Consider the following 15,144-nt stretch of genomic DNA (forward strand, 5'->3'; position numbering starts at 1 on the left):
AGTCTCACCTCTCACCAATACCTGATCTATTGGTGGTTATATATTGCCACCTCATGCCATGGATTAGCAGTACCCTCTTTACCACTGCAGGCAGAGTCATCAACACTTTTAAGACTAACCAGACTTGAGAACCAATTTAGGAAATTCATCCTTACAATTTTCTTTCTCTAGAACTACTTCTAGTACCAAATGTCTTAGGGTAGGTTCTCTAGAGAAGCAAAACCAGTAAAGTGTATAAATACATATATATCTCTCTATATAGAACCCCCCCTCAAAAAAACCCAGTGCCATAGAGTTAATTGTAGACAGAGAGAGATTTATATCAAGGAAATGGCTCCCATTCTGGAACGTCCCAAGTCTGTGGGTCAAGATAGAGGCTTCTCCTGATTCATGTAGCCACAGGGGCAGGCAAATCCAAGATCGGCAGGTCTGAGAGCAGGACTCTTGCTCACAGGTTGCAATGATTGATGAATCCAAAGATCAGCAGGCAAGATGGCAGGTAAACTGCTAGCTCAAGTCCCAAGAACCGGAGGTCAGAAAAACAGGAGCCAGCTTCAGGAACCACAGCAAGCAGAAGGCCCAGGAGCCTTGCCAGAAAGTGCACTTATATTCAATGCAGGCCACGCCCCCAAGGAAACTGCCTTTCAACTGATTGGTTACTCACAGCAGATTCCATCATGAAGGTATTGACATTATATCAGATCTCATGATGGAAGTGATCACATCTTCATATGACTGCCAAACTACACAACTGCCAAATCACTGAGAATCATGGCCCATACAAGTTGACACATAATCTTAACTGTTACAGGCAGTGATTCTCAAAGTGAGGTGTCCAGGCCTTAAGCATCAGCGCCACCCAGAAACTTATTTGGGGTGCAGATTCCCAGGCCTTAGCCAGACTCTGGAATCAAAAACTGGAGTGGGGTTCAGCAACCTGTGTTTTAACAAACCACCTAGGTGTCTCTGATGCACACTAAGGTTTGAGAGCCACTGTTTTATCCATGGTCCTTGCCACACAGAGTGTGTCCATGAGCTAACAGCATAAGCATCACTTGGAAGCCTGTTAGAAATCAGTATGTGGGTGGTCCACACATCTGCACTTAGTGAGGTCCCGGCTTGTCATGTGCACATTAGAATTTGAGAAACACAAGTCTATGCCATTCTAAAGCTTCCAGAGTGACTTGGGGCTGCAGCTCTAGCAGGTGGGACACTGTTCTAGTGAGGGTGGTGGGAGCAGCCCTGGTAGCATGAAGAAACAGCGGGGAGGCCCAGGGGCCCAGTAAGGTAGATGATGTACTCAGGCCCTAAAATGTAGCCTCGGGGGCAGCTGCTCACCCAGCAGCATTTGAGCCCATTTCGCATGGTCCATTCATGCCCAGAACCATAGTTACTTGTGTACTGGGTCCTGATAGCCTGGTGATGTCATCTCTGGAATTCTGCCTGAGCTTAGAGAAACACTGGATGCCTGGAAAAATCAGTAGAGTTTCAATGCTTTAAAGAGATGGTGGAGGTTGGGGGAATCACGAAGTTTGGTATGGCTGGTGTGTGTGTATGAAAGGTTGTGTTGGTCTTAAAATACAAGGGCGAGTCAAAAATTATTGGTAGTAGAGTTCCAGTTCATACATGCGAGGGTTTATTCCAAACAAAACCTGTTTAAACATGTCTCTGCTATCAGTGGATGGCTGCAGACACATTCTGTCAGTAATACACTTGTCTTAGTAACGTTTCAGAAACCCTGGTGGCATAGTGGTTTAAAGATATGGCTGCTAACCAAAAAGTGGGCAGTTTGAATCTGCCAGGCAGTCTTTGGGACCTGTATAGGGCAGTTCTTATCTGTCTTATTTTTTTTTATGAGTTGGAATCGGCTCAATGGCAACAGGTTTTTTTGTTTTTTGTTTTTAATCTCATTAGAGTGCCTTCAAAAAAAAAAAAAAAAAAAAGGATACTTTTTGTGCCATGGAAGAAAACTATTTTGAGGTCAGGGCTAATATCAAATTTTTAACAAAGCTCAAGTGGACATCTTTCCAAATCAGTGAAGCTTTGCAACAAGTTTATGGGAATGCTGCCCCACATGAAACAACAGTCTTTAGATGGATCAAGCATTTTAAGAAAGGTCGAGAATATCTCAAAGATGAGCCAAGACCACTCAGAAGGTTATGGTGACTGTTTTTTGGGATTCCAAAATCTTGATAGATTTTCTTGAAGAACACAGGACAACCATCAGTGCTTATTGTGAAGAAGTTTTAAGAACATTGAAAACTGCATCGGTGAGAAAAACGCCAGGAAAGTTGTGCCAGGGAATTTTTTTCGATCATGATAACGCATCTACTCATCTCTCGAGGGCAGCAAGGGCTGTCCTATGAGAATTTTTTGGGGGAAACCTTGCACCATCCACCTTACAGCCCTGGTCTTTCCCCTTCAGACTTCTTTTTGTTCTCAAAACTCAAAGAACATTTGAAAGGACCACGATTTGAGTCCCTCATGGATGCTGAAACTGCTGTTTTAGTGTAGTATAAATCAAAGAGCGCCAAATTCTTCAGGGAAGGGTTAGAGAGATGGAAACACCGCCTTCGGAAGGGTATAGACCTAGGTGGAGGATATGTTGAGAAACAATAGCTTCACATTTTGACATTTTTGTTTAATAAAGGTTTCTATGATTTTGTAACAATTCTTTTTGACCTACCCTCATATGTCTATAAATTCTTTGACACTCCTCCCTTCGAAAGGTGGAGACTAGTTCTTCTCCCCTTGAGTGTGAGTGGGATTTAGTAACTTGCTTCTAACAAACACAGTATGACAGAAATGATGGTGTACAGCTTCCGAGGCCAGGTCATACATGGTTTGGGAGTTATGATGTAGCTTGACAGTTATGTAATGATATAATTTGGCTGTTATGTCATGATGTAATCAACTTCATGATGAGATCTGCTACGAGCAGCCAATCAGTTGAAAGGAAGTTTCCTTGAGGGTGTTGTCTGCTTCCAGTATATAAATGGATGTACCAGCAAGGCTCTTGCTCTGTATCCTGCATCCAGCTCGTCTGACCTCTTGGGACTTGAACTAGCAGTTTACCTGCTGATCCTGGGATTCGTCAGCCTTTGAAGTCTGGGTGCCAGCAGCCTGCTGTCTGACCTGATCTTGGGTTCTTCAGCCCCTGCAGCTACATGAATCAGGAAAACCCTCCAGCCTGATGCCTGACCCAAGGACTTGAGACTCGCTTGGGTTGCACGTGAGGGAGAAGCCTGTGTTTGACTGATTACCTGCCCACTCAGGCTACTTCCTGTCCCCGGACGCTGAAAGAACAGCTTTGGTTCTCAGACTAGTGCTTGTAAGTCAAGCTAACTGCTTTTTATTTTTTTGGTGGTAAAAATATATATATTTTTAAATTTGCCAGTTCAACAGTCTTTACATGTATAATTCAGTGACACTGATCCTGTTTGTCATATTGTGCAGTATCACCACTGGACTTTTCCAAGTTATTCTGCCACCATTAGCAGAAACAGTGCCTTCCACAGTGACTCTTCTTCTCCCTGCCCTCCCACCCATTAACTACTCAGAAGCTTTGGTCTGTGCGCATCTACCACACTAGTTGCTTTAGTGGTAGGATATGCCTACAGCGATGACATTGCATTAAAAAAAACAATATTGTGTTTTTGGTGAAGGTTACACAGTGGTTTACATAGGCTCCCATTCAATAATTTCTACACAAGTTGTTCAGTGACATTGGTTACATTCTTCACATGCATAACCATTCTCATTATTTCCATTCTGGTTGTTCCATTTCTATCAATCTAGTTTCCCTCCCCCCTTACATTCTCATCTTTGTTTTAAAGTAATTGTTGACCATTGGATCTTATATAGGAGATTTTTTTTATTATAATTTTTATTGTGCTTTAAGTGAAAGTTTACAAATCAAGTCAGTCTCTGACACAAAAACCCACGTACACCTTGCTACACACTCCAATTATTCTCCCCCCTAATAAGACAGCCAGCTCTCTCCCTCCACTCTCTCTTTTTGTGTCCATTTTGCTAGCTTCTAACCCCCTCGACACTCTCATCTCCTCTCCAGGCAGGAGATGCCAACATAGTCTTAAGTGTCCACCTGATCCAAGAAGCTCACTCCTCACCAGCATCCCTCTCCAACCCACTGTCCAGTCCAATCCATGTCTGAAGAGTTGGCTTCAGGGATGACTCCTGTCCTGGGCCAACAGAAGGTCCGGGGGGCCATGACCACTGGGGTCCTTCTAGCCTCAGTCAGACCATTAAGTCTGGTGTTATGAGAATTTGGGGTCTGCATCCCACTGCTCTCCTGCTCCCTCAGGGGTTCTCTGTTGTGTTCCCTATCAGGGCAGTCATCAGTTGTAGCCAGGCACCATCTAGTTCTTCTGGCCTCAGGATGATGTAGTATGTAGTCTCTGGTTCATGTGGCCCCTTCTGTCTCTTGGGCTCATAATCGCCTTGTGTCCTTGGTGTTCTTCATTCTCCTTTCATCCAGGTGGGTTGAGACCAATTGATGCATTTTAGATGGCTGCTTGCTAGCATTTAATACCCCAGAGGGCACTCTTCAAAGTGGGATGCAGAATGTTTTCTTAATAGATTTTATTATGCCAATTGACTTAGATGTCCCCTGAAACCATGGTCCCCAGACCCCTGCCCCTGCTACGCTGGCCTTCAAAGCATTCAGTTTATTCAGAAAGCTTCTTTGCTTTTGGTTTAGTCCAATTGTGCTGACCTTCCCTGTATTGTGCGCTGTCTTTCCCTTCACCTAAAGTAGTTCTTATCTACTATCTAATTAGTGAATTCCCCTCTCCTGCCCCCACCTCGTAACCACAAAAGAATGTTTTCTTCTCAGTTTAAACTATTTCTCAAGTTCTTATGATAGTGGTCTTGTACAATATTTGTCCTTTTGCAACTGACTAATTTCACTCAGCATAATGCCTTTCAGGTTCCTCCATGTTATGAAATGTTTCCCAGATTCCTCACTGTTCTTTATCGATGCGTAGTATTCCATTGTGTGAATATACCATAATTTACTTATCCATTCATCCATTGATGGGCACCTTGGTTGCTTCCATCTTTTTGCTGTTGTAAACAGTGCTGCAATAAACATGGGTGTGTGCATATGTTATAGGAGATTTTCTTAAGGAGCACAGTACTTACAGGTGATAGTCATTTATTTTTGAGCCAATTTGTTATTTAGCTACCAGGTGACCACAGGGGTTAGTTTTGGTTCAAGGTTTGAAGAGTATCTCAGGACATTAGTCATGGGGAGTTCTCCAGTCTCAACTGGTCTAGTAAGTCTGAATTTTTTAAGAACTTGAGGTTCTGTTTCACATTTTTCTTGCGTTCTATCAGGATCCATTTATTGTGGCCCTGGTCAAAATGGTCGGTAGTGGTAACTGGGCACTGCCTAGTTCTTGACATTGCTTTTTGATGAAGAAACCCTTTTAGGATTCTAGTAAGTTTCATTATCCCTTTTCGGTTTCCCTTCTTTTCTTCTCAGAAGGGGTGCACACCCCCAGGCCCATCATCCTGCCACCCTCAGCTTGAGTCCACATGTTCATTCTGGCTCTCTCCTCACCCAGGGTTGTTTCCTAAAAAGCCCCGGCCCAGCGTTTCCTCCACGCACGCAGTGATGGAATCAGTTCCCTTGTCTGCTTGTTCCATGACTCAGAACCTTCCAACAGGAGGGTGTTTGTTTTCCTGGGATGCAAATACCATTTTCCCTTCCCCTGGGCGGCCTGTAACCACCCTCCACCCACCTTGGAGGTCATCCCTGTTTCCCTGCCCACACCCCTTCGTTTGGGAATGACCCAGCCTTGCCACCAGGCTGCCTCTGGAACTTAATGTGGTCTCATTTAACTCTGCAAGGACATTCTCCGTCCTTAGCCTGCACCCTTTTCCAAAGAACTCCAGGAGCACCCTGTGGTCAGGTAGTGGTGCGGGGGAGGGGCAGAAACGGACCAGCGCCACGGGAGAAGGGCCAGGAAGCTGACTTGCTCGCGCCCCCACCGCCCCCCTGCCAGAAGTTTTTTCAGAGCACATTGCTGGCAATAAGCAGGGCAGCTGACACTTCCTTGAAGGTCACGGTCTAAGTACTACCTGAATAACTAAGGAAGGCAGATAGGACAGGAAAACGTTTAAAAACAGACTAAAAAAGAAGTAAATCTATATTTGAAACATGGCAACTCTTGCAAAAATTGGGTAACAAGCTCATTTAAATAAGCAGGGAAGGGGAGGGAAGAGACCATTCATTAATTCAGCAGAGTTTGCGAGGGCTGCTCTGTGCCAGGCTTTTGCTAGGGGTTGGGACACAGCAGTGAGAGACAGAGACGTTTATAGGTGGAGGCATGGGCAGCTGAAATAGGGGCCCAGGGCTGAGGCAGACACTTGGCAAGCAGGGTTTTGAGGCTTGCTCATAGTCAGGGGTGGATTAACCGGTAAACAAGGTACCCCTGGATTTATAGGAAGTAAAGTACACATGGGCTTAATTGTGTTTACTTACTAACCTGTAATGCACAGTGTCACATGGTTTCACATCTCTGATGTGGTGAAAAGCAGGTGGAATTGTGCACTACAGATTAGTAAGTAAGCCCATAGTACCTTGCTTACTGGGTAATCTGTCCCTGCCCATGGTCGGGGGTGGGGTTGGGGTGGTGAGCTGGAACCTCTAGTGGGTGTGAGGTCCTGGGTGAGGTGTGAGGTCTGGAATCCGGCTCCCATGGGCTGGGCTGAGGGGTGCCTGTGCCTGGGACCCTTTCAGCTGTGATGAGGACATTCCAGCTCAGTGGAAAGTGTTTCCTGTGATAACAACAATGGCCTGAGGGGCATTCTTTTGGAGCTGGAATATAGCACCATTCAACCTCACAGTGGAAAAAACTTAAAGCTCAACCTCCAGCAAGGTATTTGTGTCCCCCCAGGACGTTGTTAAAGTGGGGACAGGCTCCTGGCAACCAGGAACTCTCTGTACCTCCTCTTCGTCCAGCTCTGTTGAAAGCTGCCCCTGCAGGCTGCTTAGGATCTCATATGCCTGGACACTTCTTGAAACTACTTCCTCTTGGGGTTTTGTCACTGCCCCCTCTTGCTCCAGGCCCCACAGACAGATCTTAGCACATTCCTCACTCCGCTCCCTCTTAGCCAGGACAGTATTTTCAAGTCTCATTTAGATTTCAGGCAGAAACCTTGTCTACACTCTCTCCTTTCTAGCATTTAGCCTCTGAAGAATAGAAGCCAGAAAGTCTTACAGACTTGTGCTTTCTAACACACCACGCCCATCTTGAGACTAGGAGCACAGAGTGACCTCTACCTTGAACTAGGAGGGAAAAAAAGGAGAAATATAAAAAGACTAAAATTATAGGAAAACATCTGAAGAAGCATTTTGAAGATAATTCAAAAACAGTTGCAGAAGTACATTGCCAGAAATTCAAGCCGAATTCAGAAAAGGACATGGAATGAAGGATATCATTGTTGACGTCAGATGGATCTTGACTGAAAGTAGAGGCTACTAGAAAGATGTTTATTTATATTTCATTTACTACACAAAGGCACTCAACTGTGTGGATCATAACAAATTATGGATAATATTGTGAAGAATGGGAATTCCGGAACACTTAATTGTGCTCATGAAGAACCTGCACATAGACCAAGAGGCAGTCATTTGAACAGAACAAGGGAATACTCTGTGGTTTAAGGTCAGGAAAGGTGTGTCAGGGTTGTATTGTTTCACCACACTTATGCTGAACAAGTAATCTGAAAAACTGGACTGTATGAAGGAGAATGTGGCATTGGGATTGAAGGAAGACTAATTAACAGCCCATGATATGCAGATGACTCAACGCTGCTTGCTGAAAGCAAAGAGGACTTGAAGCACTTACTGATCAAAGACTACAGCCTCCAATATGGATGACATCAACATAAAGAAAACAAAAATCTTCACAACTGGGCCAATAAGCAATATCATGTAAATGGAGAAAATATTGAAACTGTTAAGGATTCCACTTTACTTGGATCCAAAATCAATGAGTGTGGAAGCAGCAGTCAAGAAATCAAAGAACGTACTGCATTGGGCAAATCTGAGGTCTGGAATTGGTTCACGTGGTCCGGGCTGAGTGCAGCGCAGTGCAAAAGACCTCCTTAAAAGTGTTGAAGACCCCCAAGAAGATAAGATACTTAGGAATAAATCTTACCAAGGATGTAAAAGACCTATACAAAGAAAACTACAAAGCTCTACTACAAGAAATTCAAAAGGACATACTTAAGTGGAAAAACATACCTTGCTCATGGATAGGAAGACTTAACATAGTAAAAATGTCTATTCTACCAAAAGCCATCTATACATTTAACACACTTCCGATCCAAATTCCAATGTCATATTTTAAGGGGATAGAGAAACAAATCACCAATTTCATATGGAAGGGAAAGAAGCCCCGGATAAGCAAAGCACTACTGAAAAAGAAGAAGAAAGTGGGAGACCTCACTTTACCTGACTTCAGAACCTATTATACAGCCACAGTAGTCAAAACAGCCTGGTACTGGTACAACAACAGGCACATAGACCAATGGAACAGAATTGAGAACCCAGACATAGATCCATCCACGTATGAGCAGCTGATATTTGACAAAGGACCAGTGTCAATTAATTGGGGAAAAGATAGCCTTTTTAACAAATGGTGCTGGCATAACTGGATATCCATTTGCAAAAAAATGAAACAGGACCCATACCTCACACCATGCACAAAAACTAACTCCAAGTGGATCAAAGACCTAAACATAAAGACTAAAACGATAAAGATCATGGAAGAAAAAATTGGGAGAACCCTAGGAGCCCTAATACAAGGCATAAACAATACAAAACATTACCAAAAATGATGAAGAGAAACCCGATAACTGGGAGCTCCTAAAAATCAAACACCTATGCTCATCTAAAGACTTCACCAAAAGAGTAAAAAGACCACCTACAGATTGGGAAAGAATTTTCAGCTATGACATCTCCGACCAGCGCCTGATCTCTAAAATCTACATGATTCTGTCGAAACTCAACCACAAAAAGACAAACAACCCAATCAAGAAGTGGGCAAAGGATATGAACACACATTTCACTAAAGAAGATATTCAGGCAGCCAACAGATACATGAGAAAATGCTCTCGATCATTAGCCATTAGAGAAATGCAAATTAAAACTACGATGAGATTCCATCTCACACCAGCAAGGCTGGCATTAATCCAAAAAACACAAAATAATAAATGTTGGAGAGGCTGCGGAGAGATTGGAACTCTCATACACTGCTGGTGGGAATGTAAAATGGTACAACCACTTTGGAAATCTATCTGGCGTTATCTTAAACAGTTAGAAATAGAACTACCATACAACTCAGAAATCCCACTCCTGGGAATATACCCTAGAGATACAAGAGCCTTCATACAAACAGATATATGCACACCCATGTTTATTGCAGCTCTGTATACAATAGCAAAAAGTTGGAAGCAACCAAGGTGTCCATCAACGGATGAATGGGTAAATAAATTGTGGTATATTCACACAATGGAATACTACGCATTGACAAAGAACAGTGAGGAATCTGTGAAACATTTCATAACATGGAGGAACCTGGAAGGCATTATACTGAGTGAAATTAGTCAGAGGCAAAAGGACAAATATTGTATAAGACCACTATTATAAGATCTTGAGAAACAGTAAACCTGAGAAGAACACATACTTTTGTGGTTACGAGGAGGGGAGGGAGGGAGGGTGGGAGAGGGTTTTTTATTGATTCATCAGTAGATAAGAACTGCTTTAGGTGAAGGGAAAGACAACACTCAATACATGGAAGGTCAGCTCAATTGGACTGGACCAAAAGCAAAGAAGTTTCCGGGATAAAATGAATGCTTCAAAGGTCAGCGGAGCAAGCGCGGGGGTCTGGGGAACATGGTTTGCGGGGACTTCTAAGTCAATTGGCAAAATAATTCTATTATGAAATCATTCTGCATCCCACTTTGAAATGTGGCGTCTGGGGTCTTAAATGCTAACAAGCGGCCATCTAAGATGCCTCAGTTGGTCTCAACCCACCTGGATCAAAGGAGAATGAAGAACACCAAGGCCACACGACAACTAAGAGCCCAAGAGACAGAAAGGGCCACATGAACCAGAGACCTACATCATCCTGAGACCAGAAGAACTAGTTGGTGCCCGGCCACAATCGATGACTGCCCTGACAGGGAGCACAGCAGAGGACCCCTGAGGGAGCAGGAGATCAGTGGGATGCAGACCCCAAATTCTCATAAAAAGACCAAACTTAATGGTCTGACTGAGACTAGAGGAATCCTGGCAGCCATGGTCCCCAGACCTTCTGTTGGCACAGGACAGGAACCATCCCCGAAGACAACTCATCAGACATGAAAGGGACTGGTCAGCGGGTGGGAGAGAGATGCTGATGAAGAGTGAGCTAATTATATCAGGTGGACACTTGAGAGTGTGTTGGCAACTCTTGTCTGGAGGGGGGATGGGAGGATAGAGAGAGAGGGAAGCCGGCAAAATTGTCAAGAAAGGAGAGATTGAAAGGGCTGACTCAAGAGGGGGAGAGCAAGTGGGAGTAGGGAGTGAGATGTATGTAAACTTATATGTGACAGACTGATTGGATTTGTAAACGTTCACTTGAAGCTTAATAAAAGTTATAAAAAAAAAAAAAGTGTTGAAGAGCAAAGATGTCACCTTGAAGACTAAGGTGCACCTGACCCAAGCCATGGTATTTTCAACCACCTCATATGCATTTGAAAGCTGGGCAATGAATAAGGAAGACAGAAGAAGAATCGAAGCCTTTGAATTATGGTGTTGCCAAAGAATGTAGAATATACCATGGATTGCCAAAAGAACAAAGAAATCTGTCTTGGAAGCACAGCCAAAATGCTCCTTAGAAGGGAGGATGGCGTGACTTTGTGTCACGTACTTTGGGCATGTTAACAGGAGGAACCAGTCCCTAGAGAACGATGTAAAGTACAAGGTAAAGTACAAGGTCAGGGAAAAAGAGGAAGACCCTCAGCAAAATAGATTGACACAGTGGCTGCAACAATGGGCTCAAACACAGCAACAACTGGGAGGATGGTGAGGGACCGGGCAACGTTTCGTTCTGTTGTGCATAGTGTCACTATGAGTCCGAAGCAACTCCATGGCACCTAACAACAAAACAAACATCCGAGATATTTATTACCTAGCCTCGTGCTGATTTTTCAGGATTTACATGGGTCCTTAGAAGCCTTGCTTGCCCAGTTTTTCTATCATCATTCCATCTAGTGATGGCAACTAGTATGTTGGCAGATTCCTTTTCTACTTCTAGCCCCATTTTCCTCAGTTTAGTGTCTCGCTCTACTGTGGCCCCATGTTTCCTTAATACCGAGGATTCTGGGTCTTGAAAATAAAAACTAAATCTGATCCACAAAAACAAGGGCATCTAGTCATCTTAAATAAAGAAGGTGGGACTAGCATTGCCTATCACAGTAACAGCCTCTTATCAGTAAACATATGTGGGCAGGCATTTCCTTGCAGCATTATTTATATAAGCAAAAAATTGGAAACAAGCTAAATGCTCAACAATAGGGAATTGGTTAAATGGAATAAGATTACATGATAAAATCCTATATAGTAGTTCAATGTCAAGTTATGGAAGAATATGGGATCATATAGGGAAACTGTTCACTATAAAAATAATAGAGGCAGTATAACTGTGCAATCACAATTTTATCAAATACATACTTGAATCGAGCATACAGAAAAAGCAGGGAAGTTCCTCGCTGGAATGTTAAAGTGGCTCTCAGTGGTGGAGTGATGAGTGGGATTATTAATGGTGATTTTCCTTCCATGTTTTCAAATATTTGTAGAATGTACACGTGTTTTCTAATCGGGGAAATCAAGATTTTGAAAAACAAACAACAACAAAAAGAACCCAAAAGCCTGCCCTTGCCAAATGGTACTGTAATTTTTCTGTCTGCCTCCCTGCTAGATGTCAGAGCTGGATAGGACCTCAGAGATCACCTGCTCCGTGTGCTCGGTGTCAGGAACAAGCACTGGGGTTCATGACGTGCCTTGTATTCGTGGTTCCGTGTAATCCTCATCACAACTATGAAGTGGGGTGACCATTTCCGTCACACGGGAGGGACCCGAGGTCCGCAGCTGGGCCTGTCAGGGTTTTGCTGGGGCTGCTGGACTCCAACACCTGTGCAGTTAAGCGTGGTCAGCAGCACATTTCTGAGCCAGGGATCTCCACACTTGGCACTTTTAGATGCTGGATCCAGAGCCTCTCTTGCCAGGTGATAAACTCACTGGCTTCCACTCATGTTGAAAAGGTCAAACTGAACAGGGCAAAACGGCTCCTTCAGCGTTTCAAAACCCTTCCTGGTCCAGTCCCTTGCCTTGGCTACCCCCAGCAGGCCCTGGGCATCCTCTTTCTCAGGCACCAAGGCTTCTGCTTTCTCTTACTCTTCTGCCTGGGGCCAGTGTGGGCTGGAGGGAGAAAATGTTTCCTTGAGGTGTTGGCCATGGGCAGCAGACTAACCGCTCTGTTCACAGATCAGAAGGAACAGCCTCTGTCCCCTCATCTTCCTCTCCCAGCCTTCGCTCTGTTGAATGCTGCTTGGCCTTGGGGGAAGAGGCTAAAGGTCCGGAAGTGACGGGGAACCTCGCCTGAAGCATGAAAGTGGGGACGGAGCAATTTGCTGTGTGTGGGGGGAGAAATATTTCTGGATCACCAATGACAAGGACCTCCACCGAGGCGGCGAAAAGAACCAGAACAGAAGACAATCCTGCTTCATTCTAGCTCAAAAGCTTTTGAAAACATTCATGGGTAGTTAACAGTTTGAACAGCTTCATTGAGTATTTTAAACAAACGCCTTCTTTTGGGGAGGGGCCTGGTTACTTTTTTTTTTTTGTGGTGAGAATATACACAGGAGAATACACACAAATTCAACAACTTCTGCATTTATAATTCAGGGACGTTGATCGCGTTCTCCAGGTTGTGCAGCCATCTTCACTGTCTTTTTCCAAATTATCCCACCAACGTGAACATCCACTGAGCGACCGCTATGCAAACGTGCCCCTCCCCCTTACGCCTAGAAATAATCTAATAATCTTCAGTTTTTATAGATTTGCTTATTTCACATAAGTGCGATCCTACAGTATTTGTCTGACTCTGTGACCGCACATATGTGAAACTGTGACTGACATTCCGCTCAGCATGTTTTCAAGGTTCACCCATGTTGTGACATGCATCAGGACTTCCTGTCTCTTTATGGCTGAGTCATTTTCCGTTGCATGTACGTGCCCTATGTTTATCTGTTCATCTGTTGATGGACATTTTGGCTGTTTCCACATTGTGGCTATTGTGAAAAGTGCTGCGGTGGACACTGCACTGGGCAGTGGAGCCCAAGCGGATCACTACTTCATGCTGGTTAGCTACGGAGACAGAGAACAGAGTCCCAGATGCTGAATCGGCTGAAATTTGTGGGCTCAGCAGAGCACGGGGAGAAGAGGCATCTCTGCACTGCGGTGACTGTTTGTGAGGCAGCTGCAGGCTGAGAGCTGTGTAGAGATCCCAGAGGTCACATGCTGGCAGGCTGGAGTTCCTCATACATGCCAAAATTCTTAATAAAATATTAGCAAGTAGAATTGAGCTAAGTATGTGAAAAGAATCATGCACAAAGTGGAGTGTATTGCAGGGGATGTAAGACTGCCTCAGTATTTGAAAATTAACCAAGGTAATCTACCACATTATCAGGCGAAAGAAGGAAGAAATCACAGGGTTGTATCGATTGATGGTGAAAAGCATTGGCCAAATTCAACACCCATCGTGATACAAAAACTCTCAGATAACTGGGAATAGAGGAGAACTCCCTCAGTGTAATAAAGTCCACATACAAGAAACCGGGAGCTAATATACTTAATGGTGAGAGACTGGGAGCATTTCCCCTAAGACTGGGCAAGGCAAGGATGTTTACTATCACGACTCTTCTTTGCTTTTATACTGAAAGTGGTAGTCAGTGCAATGAGGCGAGAGAAGGAAATAAAAGGCATAGAGACTAGAAAGGAAGAAAGAAAACTATCCTTATTCACAGTTGCCTGATTGTCTACATAGAAAATCCCAAGGATTATACAAAAAAACAGCCTAGAACTAATAAGTAAGTTTAGCAAGGTCACACACAGGATACAAGATAAATATACAAAACTCAGTTGGATTTCTATATACTGGTAATTAACACATGAAAACTAAAATTGAAAATATAATACCACTTATAATTGCTAAACATGAACAAGTCAGATGTAAATCTGACAAACCAGGTGCAGGACTAGTATGCCGAAACCCACAAAATGCTAACAAAAGAAATCAAGGAAGATCTCAATAAATGGAGGACATATGTCCTGTGTTCATGGATTGCAAGACTCAGCACAGCAAAGACATCACTTCTCCCCGAATTGATGGCATTTCCTACAAAAATCCTAGCAAGGGTTTTTTTTGTACATATGGACAAGATTATTCTATAATCTATATGGAAAGGCAAAGGAACAGGAATAGCTAAAATAATTTTGAAAAAGAAGAATTAAGTGGGAGGAAACGGTCTCACACAAAAGTTTATGCTGTCCTTTGGAGCTCAGGGTTTTCACATGTAAGCTCACTTGCCTCGCCTACCTTCACTGCAAGCGGGCTCTTGGCCAATTTACTTTTTAGTGTATTCAACTTAGTGTTATTTAATAAATAGCCTTTTGATTTGATTTTTAAAAGCATATTTTGGCTTACAACAAAGATGATTATTTTGCCTTCTTTCACCCCGTGCCCTGGGGTTGCCTCTAGGTGAGGACAGTAGGGGGCGCCCACACACTACATTCCGGAACTGTCCGTGCCCGAGCTGCCACAGTCGGTCCAGAAAGACGTTTTGGGGAGGTTCTCTCTCCACAACAACCAATTTATGAGGAGTCGTGGCCAAGCATAGTTGTACAACACCTGTGTCCCCATGTGTGGAAACAGCAGGCTTGGACGCCCTCGTGAAGAAGGATTCGCAGGGGCCGTGCCACCCTTTCCCTGCGCCTCACCCCATGGCGTGAGCTCCGGAGGCAGCGGCGCGCACTGCGGCTGTGGTCGGCACAGGCTGGAGGGCCTT

Source organism: Elephas maximus, chromosome 17 (genome assembly GCF_024166365.1).
Source record: "Elephas maximus indicus isolate mEleMax1 chromosome 17, mEleMax1 primary haplotype, whole genome shotgun sequence".
In the NCBI taxonomy this organism is placed as follows: domain Eukaryota; kingdom Metazoa; phylum Chordata; class Mammalia; order Proboscidea; family Elephantidae; genus Elephas; species Elephas maximus.